Source organism: Apium graveolens, chromosome 8 (genome assembly GCF_009905375.1).
Source record: "Apium graveolens cultivar Ventura chromosome 8, ASM990537v1, whole genome shotgun sequence".
Lineage (NCBI taxonomy): Eukaryota > Viridiplantae > Streptophyta > Magnoliopsida > Apiales > Apiaceae > Apium > Apium graveolens.
In genome coordinates, this window is record NC_133654.1 from 141,017,067 (window position 1) to 141,034,180 (window position 17,114).

General features: G+C 35.4%; 1 long non-coding RNA gene across 2 annotated transcripts; it reads left to right on the top strand.

Moving 5' to 3' along the window:
* Window positions 1-834: 834 nt before the first annotated feature.
* On the top strand, window positions 835-3,643 carry LOC141676990 (uncharacterized). 2 transcript variants are annotated; one of them, XR_012557276.1, is made up of 6 exons: window positions 835-964; window positions 1,168-1,418; window positions 1,687-2,132; window positions 2,816-2,929; window positions 3,152-3,205; window positions 3,311-3,643. It is a non-coding gene; the product is annotated as an uncharacterized LOC141676990 (long non-coding RNA). The 2 variants fall into 2 exon arrangements; XR_012557277.1 differs by lacking the exon at window positions 3,311-3,643 and having other exon boundaries at window positions 1,764-2,132; window positions 2,816-3,174.
* The last annotated feature ends 13,471 nt before the right edge of the window (window positions 3,644-17,114 follow it).

Genomic DNA, 17,114 nt, shown 5'->3' on the forward strand with positions numbered 1-17,114 from the left:
TCACTAGAATCATCCCGGAACAAGCATCTCCGGCCAAATCAATCTAAACTCCAGCCAAATTAAGAGAATTGATTTGAGTACTCACATCAACAGATTTGGTGCTTAGAATTGCTCAAAATCACGGTTTGATTCTCCACCCGAAATCCGACCTGACCCTGTTCTTTAGAGAATTTCTGATTTTTTCTGATTTTTTAATAATTAATTATAAATAAATAATAATAATTAGGGTATTTATAGTAGTTAAAATAATATTCCTAATTAAAATTAAGTCCCTAATTTTACATCTAGTAAAATTAATTATATATTTTGATTGATGGTCTTCCATCCTAAATTTGTATGTTAAATATTTTTTTATATGTTTTGTTACTGGAAACCCTGTTTGCAGAATGAATTATGGGAGGATTTATTTGGTTAAAGGAACGAAACAATTTGAGAATGGAAGTGGAAGTGGTGTACTATTATGTCGGTTATCTACTTAATTTTTAATATTTTCTTCTGTTATATTGCATACAATAGTTGCAACTATATCTCTTTAATGTCCCCTATGGATTGTTTTTGAGTTGTGAAAGAAAAAAGGATGCCTAGATATATTTTATTAAAGCACTTAAACTATTTGATCAAGGTTTCCCTCAGTTTAAACGCTTCAGGTAATATTTGAACTACCGGAAACTATTAGTAAATTCTGAAACCCATAGCATCCACGTGCAATTTGCACACAATCTCAAAGTCCAAATTTATGGTCCATATTTATTTAAGATAAATGGACCCATATATCTAGATCATGTATATGTACATTAATAAAATTGGTGTATATTTTGTTTAATTGGTGTATATTTTGTTTTCTTTTTAACAAGTGTGTAGTTTTTGTTAAGCATAAGGGAAAGGGAAATGTGGATTCTCCCCATGACTTTATAACTCATATAATGCCTCCCCGAAAGTCCGGTTTCACCACTACTTGTGACAGGTTTGATTATTATGTCAAGGAATATATATAATGTTAGTCTTATTGAGTTATGTTTTGTGATATGTCAGTAGTCTTATAGTTGATATAGATAGTATGAGAATGTGACAAGCACTGGTACATGCTATGTGTCGATAAGAGCTGACAGCTGAGATATCATTACTTGTGAACTATATTACTAATTATATTGAATTATCTGTTAACAGAAATGGTTATTCCTCCTCGACTGAAGCCTGGAAGAATCACAAATTTTCTGAAGCCCTATGTCCCGCGAATGCATTTTTCAAACAAGTATATAAGTGCCCAAGGAGTCCACACTCCAAAAGCATCAATAGCATTCTCTGTCAAAACAACCACACCAACTGCTAGTGTATTCAGATCATCCAGCAGTCCACCAACAACCGCAATCCTCAGTTCAGAGAATTCCACCGTCCAGAGAAACTAAGCCATTTATGTGGTATATTGCCATCTTTTGTGCAATCTTCTGTATTTTAATCATTTTAACAGGTCTTATAGTTCTTACAATTTATCTTGTCAACCATCTGAAAAGTCCAAAGTTCGATGTGGCAGGAGCAAGCCTGAATGTAACATATCTTGATTTGAATTTTATCCTTAATATAGACCTTACTATCCTGGCCAATTTCATGAACCCAAGCAGGAAAGTAAATGCTAACTTCAAGCATGTTGTCATTAATCTTTTTTTAACGGAGTTCTTATTTCCACAGAGTACATAGATCATTTTTATATAGGAAAAGCACAATATCTTCTTGCAAATGTCCATATATTGACAAGCTAAGTTCAGGTCTCTTGGGTTCATAGCCAAAAGTTCGGGCAGCAGATTGAAGTGGGCAGAGTCAGTTTTGATATCAAGAGTTTCTTCAGAGTAATCTCTAAATGTACTCAAGTATTCAGATTTGTTTGTTGGTCATTATATCATTGTTATGACACCTCCACCGAGTGGAGTTTTAGTAGCAGTTGGTGTGGTTATTTTGGTGTGGTTATTTTGGAAAATACTCGGGATTTTGCCGCTGCTGCCAAAATAGGCAATATATTGGGAAAACGGTTTATGCTCAGTAATATTTGACCTTTTTGACATTAGACTTCCATGTGTGTTAACTCTTTTACCTGATGCAGGTCCTTCGGGAGCAGATAAAATTGAAAAAAATGCCAGGTACATACTACGACCGCTAGTTGTGAATTTTTGTTTAATCCAGGCTTATAAATTATATTTTATAACTATTGGATTTCTTGCTGGGTCTTCCAGCTTCCTCAATTAAATTAAATGACTAGTCACTTAAATTAAATGAGCAGTTATATATTTACTTTCTCGGTTATGCACGTCCTAGCTTTCCAGTAGTGATAAATTTGGATAACAGACTAAAAATAATTGTACACACTTAACTACCAACAATTAGGTGGTTGGACCAACCTTCAACTTGTATATCACTTGTCGTTTTTTATCGAGTTAGAAAGCTAAACAGTCTTTCTATCAGGTACGACTCTTTCTGATAACTTGATAAGGATTGTTAGTTATAGCGATTGATTTCATTCGGTATACTATTTTATGAGATAATTTTTTAAGGCTGCAGTAGTTAACAGGATTATTAGAGTCTTATAAACCAAGCAAATATAGAACACCATAAATTCTCTAAGATGAACAACAAACGACTAAATTTAAAAATATATCATTTTAAGAATTTTTTATATATAAGTGGGTTATAATGGACATCATATAAAAGTTTGGAAGTTTATCATTCTAATTTCTTATTGGCACCCATGTGTATACTTGATTAACAGGTAAATCTTGGCAGAATAGAATTATAGAGTACTATTTAATTTTCATATCTCCTCCAGGTACCTTCCTCATTGAATGCACAGAAACAACATCTGTTTTGCAAAATTTTGGTCCTCTTCGATGAGTTGGATATAGGAACAAGCACTTCTGATGAATATGCTGTAGCATATGCGGTATGATAATTTATCTGCTTTCTGAAGTTTACATCCTATCTCCTCGCAAGTCATTTTCTAGTTTCCTTTGTCAAAAGTAGAGGTTCCTTTCAGAGTACTTGTATAGCACGTGTTATTAACTACTTGTATATGCTCATAGTGCACCTCGTTGCACCTTTAACCACACTGGTATATCAATGCAAATTTATTATTTAACTTCTGTAAATGCATCGTGTTGTTCAGTTCTGTAGTTGTATAGCACGTGTTATTAACCTTCGTACCTGCGCGGGAAATCAGGTAAACTTTATGTTTCAGTTCCTCATAAAAATTTCCACAATCTGTTTTTCTGTAAATATAATAATCCTTTATTTTACCAAATCTCAATTTTTACTTTTTTATCAGCTAAGGAATGTGTATAGAAAACTGGAATCTGATTTACAAGGCAGTAGGAAGCGGATGGCAGAACTTGTTTAACAATGTAATGCTTTAAAGAAAGGTCGTGAAGACTCTTCAAAAGCATGCAACCTATAAGTGTGCATTTTGTCATTCTTCTAAAGCGGCCGATGTTAGTACTAACTTTTGAACATGAACCAAGATTTGTGTGTCTCTGTGTGTGTAGAGACTCTATTGATTAGTATAGTTTGAAGACGAGACTCTTATGTATTAATATGGTTTAGAAATTAAGATTGTTATGTATGACAACTTTGATATTTTGTTGCTAATGAGATTGTTCTTTCCACAAAACATGTATTTAAAAGTTTTTAAAATTAACTATTACATATTCATTTTCTAGTGAAATTTATGTTTATATATAGGGTTGACTTACAAATGCTAATGTTATTTAATTACAAAAAAATGGTGTTACAATAGATAAAATCGACTGTTACAATAGGCTATACGGGTCCCACGTATGGGGCCACTTCTGCAATTTAGATTGAACCTAATATATCACTCATTTTACATTACATTTGGACCTGTTAGTGTTACAGTAAGTGCCTATTTTAACATTTTCCTCTCTGTTACAATAGGTAACTGAAGTGTTACAATAGGGTGTCTACTGTAATGCCCGTATACATAACGCCCCCTGGTGTTACAATAGACCTATTGTAAAGCTTTTAGGGCCTATTGTAGCACCATTTAGGCATTACAATAGCCCACTTATGGCATAGTGGTCCTACCACAAAGTCCATCGCTAGATGTTCCCATTTCCATTCCGGAATATCCAATGGTTGTAGTAGTCCGCTTGGTCGTTGATGTTCTGCTTTAATTCGTTGACACGTATAGTATTTACTCACCCATTCCGCTATTTCTTTCTTCATGTCTGGCCACCAGAAGTTTTCTTTAAAATCTCGATACATCTTTGTGCTTCCTGGATGAATGGAATATCTTGAGTTGTGAGCGTCACATAATATTTCTTCTTTTAGTTCTGGCACATTAGGTATCCAGATCCTCGATAAAAATCGTAGAATTCCCTTATCATCTTTCTGACTTGTAATTTCTTCTCCCGTTAGGTTGTCGTCTTCTTGACTTATTACCTCTTCCTGACATCTTCGGATCTTTTTTAACAGGATCGGCTAAAATGTCATGGCATAATTCATTTTAGTGGATTCTCTTGGAATACGAACCTCAATTTCTAATTTATCAAATTCTTTGATCGATTCCTCTGAAGAAGTTAACATATTCAATCTTTCTTTTCAACTTAGCGCATCTGCTATGACATTTGCTTTTTCTGGATGATAGTTGATTGTAACATCATAATCCTTGATCAACTCTAGCCATCATCGTTGTCTTATATTGAATTCCTTATGTGTAAAGATATACTTTAGACTTTTATGATCCGTGTAAATTTCACACCTTTCACCATAAAGATAATGTCTCCAAAGCTTCAGGGCAAACACGATTGCTGCTAATTCCAGATCATGCGTAGGATATTTCTGTTCATGAAGTTTCAGTTGTCTAGAAGCATATGCAATTACATTATCGTGTTGCATTAATATGCATCCTTGTCCTCCGTAGGAAGCATCACTGTAAATGAAAAAAATTCCTTGCTCGTCTGGTAGTACTAATACAAGTACGGTCACCAGTCGGTTCTTCAATTCCTGAAAACTTTCTTCACATATTTTATCACATATGAACTTTTCTTTCTTTCGATTCAATTTGGTTAATGGCGTAGCTATCTTCGAAAAAATCCTTAACAAATCTTTTGTGATAACCAGCTAATCGCAAGAAACTTCTAACTTATATTGGTGTCTTTGGACTTTCCCAATTTAATACAGCTTCAATCTTTACTGGATCAACTTTAATTCCTTCCATGTTGATGATATGGCCCAGAAAAGAATTCGCATTTCGAGAACTTTGCGTAAAGCTGTTCCTTTCTTAAGATTTCCAAAGAAATTCTTAAATGCTCGACATGTTCCTCTTCGGTCTTCGAGTAAATCAAGATGTCATCAATAAATACAATCACAAATCTATCCAAGTATCTCTTGAATACCATGTTCATTAAAAATATAAATGTTGCTGGTGCATTAGTCAAACCGAATGCCAATACGATGAATCGGTAATGTCCATATCTGGCATGAAAAGAAGTCTTGGGAATATCTTCGGTCTTGATCTTCAATTGATGGTACCCTGACCTCAAATCTATCTTAGAAAACTATGCGTCTCCTTTTAGCTGATCAAATAAATCATCAATCCATGGTAAATGAGACTTATTCTTGATAGTTAACTTATTTAACTCACGATAATCAATATATAGTCGTATATTGCCATCTTTCTTCTTCACAAAGAATAACGGTGCACCCCATGAGGATACACTTGGTCTTATAATTCCTTTGTTCAGAAGATCTTGTAACTGCGTTACCAACTCTTTCATTTCAACCGGTGCCATCCGATACGGAGCTTTCAAAACTGGTTCCGTGCCTGGTGCCAAATAAATAGTATATCGGTTTCTCGATCCGGAGGTAATCCTGATAGTTCATCTGGAAGAATATCAGGAAACTCATACACAACGAGAATGTCTTCAATCCTTGGTATTTCTTTTTCAATATACAATATATAGGCCAAATAAGTTTTACATCCTTGACGTAGCAATCGTTTAGTCTGCATCATCATCAGGAACCTTTTCCGCTGTTTCTCACCTTTAAAGATTACCGTTGCATTATTTGTAGTTCGCAATTTCACTTTCTTATTTGCACAATCTATTTGAGCATTATTACCGGCCAACCAATCCATTCCTAGAATAACATCAAACTCTGATAACTTGAAAGGTATCAAGTCAATTGAGAAATGATGTCCTACTATTTTAATATCACATCCTGGACATACACGATCTATAAGAACCTAGTTGTTATTCGCTAATTTTACAATTAACATCTCTCTCAACCGTTGCATTTCACAATATATCTTATTAATGAATTCCTCAGAAATAGAAGATCATGTGGCTCCAGAATCAATCAATAGTTGTGCATTAACCGAATTTATAGAAAGCGTTCCTGCAATCATACTTGGACCCTCCACAGCTTCCTTCATAGTCATATTAAAACTCCTAGCTTTAGGCTTACTCTACTGTAGTGGTGGAGGTAATGCCAACATTCTCAAAACAATGGCCGCCATCGCTGGTCCTCTACAATCCCTGGAATTATGCCATTTCTTCCCGCATTGGAAATATGTAACATCTACCTTGCTTGTTGGGCATTCACTGGAGTAGTGCCATTTGTGCTTACACTTGTAGCATGTCATATTTGCTTTGTTGCAGACACCCGTATATTTCTGACCACATGTTTTGCAGTATGGAAATGGTGGTCTAACAATTCTCTATTGTCTTGGGGCATGGAAATGATTACCTGCCTTTTGATTGCCTTGTTTTATCCTTTTAAAATTCATATTTATCCGGGCTTGAAATCCCCGCTTTCTGTTGGAACGGTCTGAAAATTTCCTTGTCCCTTTTCCTTTTGGGACATTTCATTTTCCCTTCGATAATCATGGCTTTCTGAGCCACGGCCGTATATGTCGTTAGTTCAAATACTGCCACTCTGCTACAAATCCATGCCTGCAATCCCTGTTGGAATCTGTTGGCTCGTTTCTCATCAGTATCTACCTATTCCGGAACAAACCTATCCAATTCTGTAAACTTGGCTTCATATTCATCCACTGACATGTTCCCATGCTTCAATTCCAAAAACTTGATTTCCATCTGGTTCTTCATATAACGAGGAAAATATTTCTCCAGAAACAATTCAGTGAACCTATCCCAAGTCACGATGCCTTCACCTTCTGAAACCTTTTAGATTCCCACCAATAATTAGCTTCTCCCTTTAGGAAATAGCTTGCAAAATCAGTCTTTTGGTCATCTTCGACTTTCACTAGCATGAACGCTTTCTCCATCTCTTTTAGCCCGACCCTAGCCTTAGTAGGACGGGGTGGCTGTTGTAACATCTGTTCCTGAAATTGTTGTTATTATTGTTGTTGCATATGTTGTTGCATCATTACCATCTGTTGTTGCATCAGATGGAATATTTGGTTCATGGTATTATTATCCTGTTCCTCAGAATTGTTGTTTGTTGTCTCAGTTCTGGTCTTTCTTTTTTGGTGCCATTTTTCTAATAATATAACAAGCAGTTCTTTTAATAATTTTATTAACCAGTTGAAAGTGAATGAAGAATCATTTTGACTAGTATTAAACCAAAATTTTAAACAATTTAAGATTTTAAGCAAATCATTTAAAGCAATTTATAGACTGAACAACAATATTTTAAACATTTCATTTATTTTTTCAAAATTAAATGGAATTTAAGGATATGGAAAAATTGTAAAACAGTATAGTAAATATAAATGTTGTAAAGACTGAAAATTTAAGTAAAGGAAAGAAAAAGGTTGAAAAAGATTTATTCTAAGTATCAGGTGTTAGTGCTTGATACAAAAAGTCCATCATAACCGCTGCCGATACATATCAAAACTGGGTACTACACATATATCTAGTCTTACTATACTATAGCTGTCTCTATCTACATATATAAAATATACTACAAAGATCTGGTCCAACTATCATATATCAGAACCCTGGCGGAATACGATCTAACTCATGTCAAAGGGTCTCAAAAACTGACTGAGCAAGACGAGTGGCTCTATGAAACTCTGCTAGGTATGTGTCACATCATGAATCAATGCATCTAACTCAAGAGAAGCGCTGTAGACGGTCTACTGAAGTCTCTTCCTCAATAAGTAATCTGGCTAAATTACTGATAAAGGTCATCCATCCCTCTGATCAAATAGTACCATATTCTCCCTGCATTGGAATCTCCAATTATAACATCCTCCCTCATGTTACTATACTCATGATAAGGTACAGTGTGCGGCTCTCTAACCTAACCAACTGACTCCTGGGACAGAACCCTATATATCCCAGCAATATCCTGTTGTGGCAATTCCAAATGTAAACCTATATCGTGCTCTCCCATCCCCTCCATAGGGGACAACCTGAAATATCTCTGGAGCTGGAGCATACACAGGTAAAGGAAGTGGAGCTGCAACTGGTGGAAGCTCTGACTCTATCTCAAGGATAAACTGGTACTGTAAAGGTAGTGGTGGTGGTAGCAATGGCTCGAAAAACTCCATTGGATCAAACATCTCTACAGGATCTGGAAACTGCTCTGGTGCTGGTAGTGCCTCATGGCGTATCTATACCGGTGATATATGTCATGGGGCCTCTACTGACAGTGGTGGGACTACCAGAGCTACTGGTCCTATCACTGTCCTCTCGGATGATGATGACGCCATCTAATAATATAACCAAATCACAAGGCAAGAGAGGGTCACTTAGCATTCCTAGAACTTATAAATTTCCAATCTTAGAAGCTATCTAAATCCGAAAAATCCTATTTATATTCTATGTGATCTTCCTAACTTTTCTTAATCCTAATATTCTTGTTTCAGGGAGCAAACCTTACAGCTCTGATGCCAAACTGTAACGCCCTCCAAATCCGGGGTCTAGATCTGGGGGTTACTTGCTAATTGTAACACCCCCAAATCCGGGGTCGGGGATCCGGATTGTCACAAGTTCCATTTCCCTTAATAACACCCAATCTTAATAAACAATCAACTACTCTGTACTGTGACCCCATAATAAACACACACACCACAAGTTATAGTCTCAGAGATGAATATCCAAAAATAACACGAGTCATTTTATTCCAAAATTATATGCCATTACACCTTAAAAGGGTTTCTGAATAAATTTACATTTCTTTGCCATTATTACAATTGATAGAGATACATAAGTCTGGTACATTAAAAGTTGAAAGCCTAGCCTATTGGTAGTTCCTACCTCAGCTACAGCGACATCAACGCCTATAGGAAACTGAGGAACATTTCCTATCTGCTCGCGAATTGGGAGCTTGGTCCTGTTCATCTTGTCTATCTGATGTTGTGTGATGAAAGAAGAAAGCAAGGGTGAGCAACAAGCCCACCGAAATAATATGTATAATAATTAACAATATATGAGCATTCGCATAGTACTCATGAAAGTCTTGGTCAAGAAGAAATGAACCAAGCTGATATCTTAACGCGACCAAGTCGCAAAATATTCAATATATATACATATATACTTTTCACAATCTTTGAAATCCTCTGACATGTATAATATACACAGAGTTCCAGTTTATAACTGTATAAAATATCGTTGCAAGGTGATCTCCTATATCTAACCTTGTCTCAACGTTTTTCCGAAAATCTTTGACATGCACAAGATAATCATTTACTAGATATAAGTTTAAAAGTTGAAGTTACAAGATACTCCAATATACTTATATCCGAATACTGCTTGAACTACCACCGTTCAAGTTATAATCAGTTTCAAAAGTTCATCACCCAGATGAGACTACAAGATAAGACTTGAATAGATTCAATCCTTGGAATATCATTATAAATAATGAAGTTACGAAATACTTCATTAAGTCCCGATATATATATATACACCTATATATATATACATTTCATACACTCCTTGAAAACCTCTGTTATGAAAATTATAAACAGAGTTGCAATATCCAATGAATTTTGGAAAGGAGAAAACCTTGGCATAAACCTGATATCTTGCTGATCAGCCAAAAATACCAATAAGTAACCTTTTCTACTAGTAGACGGACGAATTCCCCACTGGTCATCACCCTGGTCGCAATAGGACCTTATGCTGGACTGCCACTCAGCCACTTACGCATTTGATGGACTCCCACTGAGCCACTTACACTTTCATGGACGCGCACTGAGCCCATGTTGCTTATGCCGACTCAAATAGATGGACTTATTTCCCGAACGTTGGGTAAGTAATCAATTCATTTACCAAAACCGCAACCTTGTTGCGAATATAAAATACACCACAGAGCCGGATCCCTCTGGTTTTGAGCGAGTATTTAAATCCCCTTTAAAAGGAAGATCTTAAATATATAAAAAATGAGTTTTGGGATCCGCTCTAACTTTTAAAAATCATTTTAAAGACTCGAAAACACTTTAAAGAGTGTTTGGAGTAATGCTGATTTAATAAAGTAAATCAGTCCCAATATATTAGAAAATATCTGAATATTATTATTTAAATAATATTCCCATAAAGAATAATCTTTATACAAATAAATGAAGTAGAAGTTGTAAAACTTATACTTGAAATGAGTATTAAATAACCAAAGATATACTTATACGAAAGTACTATCTTTATTTGAATGATAAAAAATAAGTTTGATTATCGACACCTTATTCTTTAATAAAATAAAGAATATATTTTATTAAATAATCGGAGTCATAGGTCCTCAAATGGATATTCAAATATATTCATTAAATAATATAAACTGAGTCATAAGTCCCCGAATAAATATTCAAATAATATTCAGTTAATAAAATAAACTGAGTCAAAAGCCCTCGAATGAATATTCAAAATAATATTCATTAAATAAAATAAAAGGAGTCATAAGCCCTCAAATGAATATTCGAATAATATTCAATAAAAAAAGGAGTCATAAGCCCCCGAATGAATATTCGAAATAATATTCATTAAATAAAATAAAAGGAGTCATAAGCCCCCGAATGAATATTCGAAATAATATTCATTAAATAAAATAAAAGGAGTCATAAGCCCCCGAATGAATATTCGAAATAATATTCATTAAATAAAATAAAAGGAGTCATAAGCCCCCGAATGAATATTCGAAATAATATTCATTAAATAATATAAAGTTATCGAGTAAACCTTATTCGATTAATAGTTTTGAAAACTACATCAATATATATATATATATAAATATATATATATAATATACTCGGGAACATCTACTCCCGGTTTTAGAAAAGGGTTCACCTTTGGGTCCCCTACATTCAGGGTATACGCAACTACTGCTTATCTCTAGCATAGGTATTATGCAACTAATAAGCATTTGAACCAACAGATATATAAATCAAGAATACGAAACAGGCATGCATATATATCATATCAACATGCTCCAATATATCGCAAGAATTTGCTAATAACAATCATGCACTTATCACAAAATAATGCATATACATATATACATCATAACAACGGTATAACGGGTAGAAAACTTGCCTGAGTGCTCCCGGATAGACTTAAGCTTAGAGTGGGTCCGATAACCTATGAACAACAACATAAGTCGGAATTAAACCCCGGTCGCTTAACAAACTAGACTTTAACCATTTAGAGTCCTAACGTTCGCTTTCACGCTTAACGATTCACTTAAGTCGCTCGACTTCCCTCGGCTCCACCATTTTTAATAAATTAGCCATTAAGAGTTTTAAGGCGATTCTTTCGCGAGCACCTTACCAACTGCTAATCCACTTTACATAAATGTTTCATACCCCAAATAGTCATTTAAAGTCCTTAACCAAGGTTTTAAAGTAAGGGGAGAGGTAATGGTTCGGTCGCGAAACGCCGTTACATAAAACGATCGTTTCTCCTAAACTGTATATCGGATTCAAACGAACCACATATCAAAATGAAGCTCGTAACATGAACTATCTAATAATGGCAATGTTCAAAACCTAATAGGGAGTTCTCGGGTCCTGATTTTAAGAGCAAAAACAGTCTAAATAAATCGGACATTACGATGGCTATGTTTACGCGATTTCCCAAATTTTTACCATTCCAAATCATATCAATCCAACTACCAATCAACAACAACTCAAGATACACATCAATGCTACTGATTTCAGTCATAATAAGCTCAAGGATCTCAATCCAATCATATATTATAACATCTCCAAATTCAACTAAACTACTTAATAATTAAGCTCGAATCATGCTTATCATTCAAATTACTACTCATCCATCCAAACCATCTCCAAACTTCAACATTCAAACTTATTACTAAAGGGTGTGAAGATTTATACCTTTCTTGGAGGGTGGAAAGTTACTAGGAAGCCTTATGGAGCCTCCTACAAGCTTGATCTTTCCAAAGAAATCAAGAACACAAAGTTAGGCTTTAAAGTTTCTAAAAGTCCGATTGAAAGAACTGTAAAAATGAGGGTCTTACGATGCTTGTTTGGACGGGACTTGTGAACAAGAGTTGTAGGCCATCTCAATACCTTTCCAACAAGCTATAGAACACAACATTTGAGTGAGTATTGAAGGAGATATGGCAGTTTGAAGTTTCTGTGTTTATTTTGGCCGAGAGCTTGATGAAGAAAAGGGAAGAGCTTTTGTATTTTTTGTGATTTGTTTTGATTTGCCTTGGTTGGTTGACTTTTGTTTTGTTTTAATCATTTTTAACCATGAAAAAAAAATTGTGTGGTTATAAATCAACCACACTTCTTTCCCTTACGTCATGCTTTGGTCATCAAGTGATGTCACCCTCCACACTTGTCCTCTTCTTGTTGGTTTGATGACATCATCATCCCTAAACTCCTTGATTAACTCTTAATTGTTTGCCTAATGACCACTGATTTGTTATACGGTTCGCTTAACTTTCATTTTCGTTTATCGTTTGAGGGATCATACCCGGGATCTTATTACTTAGGTTTCTTTAACCTTTCTCAATACATTATATTCCTTTCATGATCCTCTCTTTTAATCCTTGAATTTAAATCCTTTTTATTCTGTTACCTTATACTCAATTCTTTCTGTATCTGGTAGATTTTCGGGAAAAATCAAAGTGTTCGAATTTGGATTCTGACGATCTTTACATACACTTATTTATCATATAGAGTACTAATAATATCTCAGAAGATCAATAAAAGAGCCCCTACATAGTGTGGCATGAAAAGTTTTCTTATTCAGCATAATCAGCAAAACACTATTCATAAGAGTTTCAAAAATTCCAAAAATTGGGGTTATTACAGTCTCCCCTCCTTAAAAGGATTCCGTCCCGGAATCAGATAGAAAATGAATAGGGATACTTTCTGAGCATTGCACTTTCTAATTCTTAAGTAAATTTTCCCACATTATGGTTCTTCCATCAAACTCTGAATAGTTTGATAACCCTGCTCCTGAGCACTTGTTCCTTTTTTCAATCTATAACCCTTCCTGGTTGCTCCATATAGATTACGTCGTGTTGCATGTCTATGCGCTCATATGCCCTTATTTGTCTGGCATCCGAATTATACTTCCTTAATATTGATACGCGGAACACGTTATGAACTTGCTACATGTTCGGGGGTAGGGCTAGCTCATATGCTAACTTCCCAATACGTCTTAATACCTCAAAGGGTCCAACAATTCGCGGGCTTAGCTTTATTTTCTTTCCAAACCTCATCCATCCTTTCCAAGGGAATACCTATAACAGCACTAGGTCCCCTACTTCCTATTCCTTGTCCTTTCATATCAAATCAACATACTTCGTGTGCCCATCTTGGGCTACTACCAGCCGTCCTCTAATTAAATCTATTATATCCTTGGTCCTTTGGACCACTCCTGGTTTAAGCATCTTGCGCTCTGCAACATCATCATATCATAAGGGAGATCGACATTGTCTTCCCTCAAGGATCTTATAAGGCGACATCTCGATAATGACATATGATCTATTTTCATAATAAAACTCAATCCGCGTTAAGTGATCATTCTAAATTCATTCAAGTCTATTGCACAGACTCTCATCATAGCTTCTAGCACTATGGTTTTTGCTTCTCAATACCCATTCTTTTCCAGTTTGTAGTCATTACTATCTTCCGTACATAATACTATACTGGTTACACTTTTGCTCGTTAGCGTTCTATAACCTTTTAATAACCACGTCAACCTTAGTATCACGAACGCGTTAGAATCGGAATACCACCGTACTGATACTACTTCCTTTAGCTGCTTCCATCTTCGAAAGCTTGGTCCTTCATATAGAAGTAAAAGAATTTATTGAGAGATCACTATGATCATGAACACTTGTTATATCGCATTGTTAGTACAGAAGGTGGCCAGCCTTTAGTACTTGACAAGCAATTAAACAATAGATGGTATCCTACTAGGCTTCTATCACACAGATAGATAGTCATTCGGCAATACCTCCCCTTCTGGAAGGGTTGTTCTTCTCAGCTTATATGAAATGAAAAGGAGAGAAAAGAAAGAACTGAAGAGAATTGTATATATATAAAATATACTGCCACAAAATATCTGGCTTGGAATCTACCTCTGAACTATAGAGGTTTGTCATAGGAGAACAAATCATATACGTATATATATCAACATCAAGTATTATCGCATCGCATTTCACATGCTTAAATATTTTTGCTATTTTATCCATCATTCTATGGACCCATGCTCTTCCTCGAGCTTATACACAATCACCTTTGAAACTCCCTCGACATTGAAAATCGAATCTGGGATCTCATTCTAGACATCATCGTTACTAGAATTCTATGCTTACATCGCAACCTTCCTCGTATAGTCATACGACCCTCTATTGATAAGGAGGAATAAATATTCAATAGGTAAATAATCTACTTAATTAGTCTATTCAATGATAACTTATACATCGCCATGACCCGATTAGTGGTACTCAATCTCAACATTCATTACAGTACAACTCTCACAGTTGTCATTGTCTCATTATTCATAGACTCATTGGAGCATTACAATGGTCTACCACTGACCTACTGTAGTCATTCATTTTCCATGAAATCTTCATATCTAACCATACAAAGTCCATACCTACCTTATCGAATTCTTCTAAGGATTTAACATAATCACCATTCATAATTCATGAAGAACACTCCAGATCCTGGCGTACATTCATGACATGAAGCAGATAAAATTGCAGAAGAGTTTCAATCAAAGCAACGATAGCAGGTTAATACCCTTCTTAATCATATGCCTTCAATAGAAGACTTAACTCAAAGGTTCGTTTAGTCCTTCTTGAAACATGGTCCTGGCTTATCTCAAGATAGTACCTTCTAAGATAGATAACCCACTCATGGCGATTACACGAATTAAACCTTTATCCAACTACTATTACGGTTGAGTATTGCACAGTCATCAGAAGGAATGTCAATCTTCCGAACCGTAATACAACCATCCGGCCTCAACCATGATCACTGTATTCCTCTCGCACGAGCGCCTATAATTATCCTCTTACATTTAAAGTGTCGGCCACCTCTTTGGCCTTTCCTGATAGTAAAATTTCCTTACAATCAATGTCATTTTAACCACCTCCAACTAAATTTTCTACCTCATTTCAATCACTGCTTATGTGAAAATGCTTTTCTTAAGTCCTGGTGAGAAGAAAAAAAAATCACCATTTTTTTTCCATAAGTCATTGCCTTAGTCATTAGATGTGAACATTACCACGACTGACTCTCAATCATACTTAGAACATCTTTTATCTTAGGCCCTAATGGCCCTGAACAATTTTGACCTTTACTGGTTCGATCCATACTTTCTCGTGGTTTAACACGTGCCCCACTTGGCATCATTATAATTACGTCATATTTCCTTTATCAACATTTTTACTCTTGAGAATTTTGAATATTACCTTTCTCCTTGTAAAACCTCTAAGGTTATCCTTGAATCGTTCCTCCTGTATTCCCTAGATACAGGGCATATCAAAATACCCTTTACTAATACTAGAACCATTGTCTATATGTTTCTGAAAAATTTCCCCACTGATACTTAAAGGTTGTTATTACCTTAATCCTTTCCAATTCATATTGTCAAAACTCATACTATCCCTATTAAGGGTGAAATGCCAACCTTTATGCATTCCCCTAGGATTCATTTTAAGTTATCGATGTTCTATCTTTAATGCCACCTTTAAAAAGGTACATGCATCCTTCCATGGATAAATCAAGTCATATATCCCTGATAAGGGTGTCTTATTCAATCATTCCCACCTCGATAGTATATGCCTAATTTCACAATAACATCTGTATTCAAAATGAGGTCAATCAATATGGCCTCCAAAAGATAACTACGGTTATCTACTTTTCTTGCTTGATTTGGTAACGATAACAAGGATGTTCTGGAAGATATTGGTTGTGTTCAACGTGAACTTCTTCTTAATAATTCCGTATTTACTTTTGTTGTTTATCTCAACAGTCATCTCAATGTTTGGATATCTCTCATACCTGGCGTCTCCCTTCCTGGGTATCAAGCCACCGGTCTTACACTTCACATTCTTGAAGGTCACTTCCTTCATCCAATTTTCCTAATTTCTTACTTCCTTGTCTCCTCAGTCTATCCGCGTCTCAATATTTATCCTTCGAACTATCTCAAGGTTTCCTCAAATCCTCCCAACTTACAGGGGATAAAATATATGTATCTCTTATTCCTTCAATCATCAACTTTAACTCATGGTGAATCACCCTCATCCTGACGATTACATACTTTTCTATTTCTATTGCTACGAGTCTTTAGGGTTTCCTCATACCCAACTCCCTTATCATTCCTCAAACTCTATTACCTTTATATTCCTTTCCACTTCAGTTTCTTTTTATTTTCTTTTCTCTTATCATTATTTCATGAACACACTAATCATTGACTTCAAGCATCACATCGTTCTGGGTTTCTTGTCATCAGAACGAATCTTGACAACTTTTACAACTTAGCTTCATATTTCATCATACTCGTCCGCCTTTGTTCTGACTCTAAAGCTTTTACACTATCTCCATAACCTTGGGAATTACTTTCCCGAAAACAATTGACTGAACTTTAATCAGTTTATTCTAACCTCTGGCTCCGTGCCTTTCTTGGTCTTTCACCAGTGGTGGCTCTTCTCTTAGGAGGGCA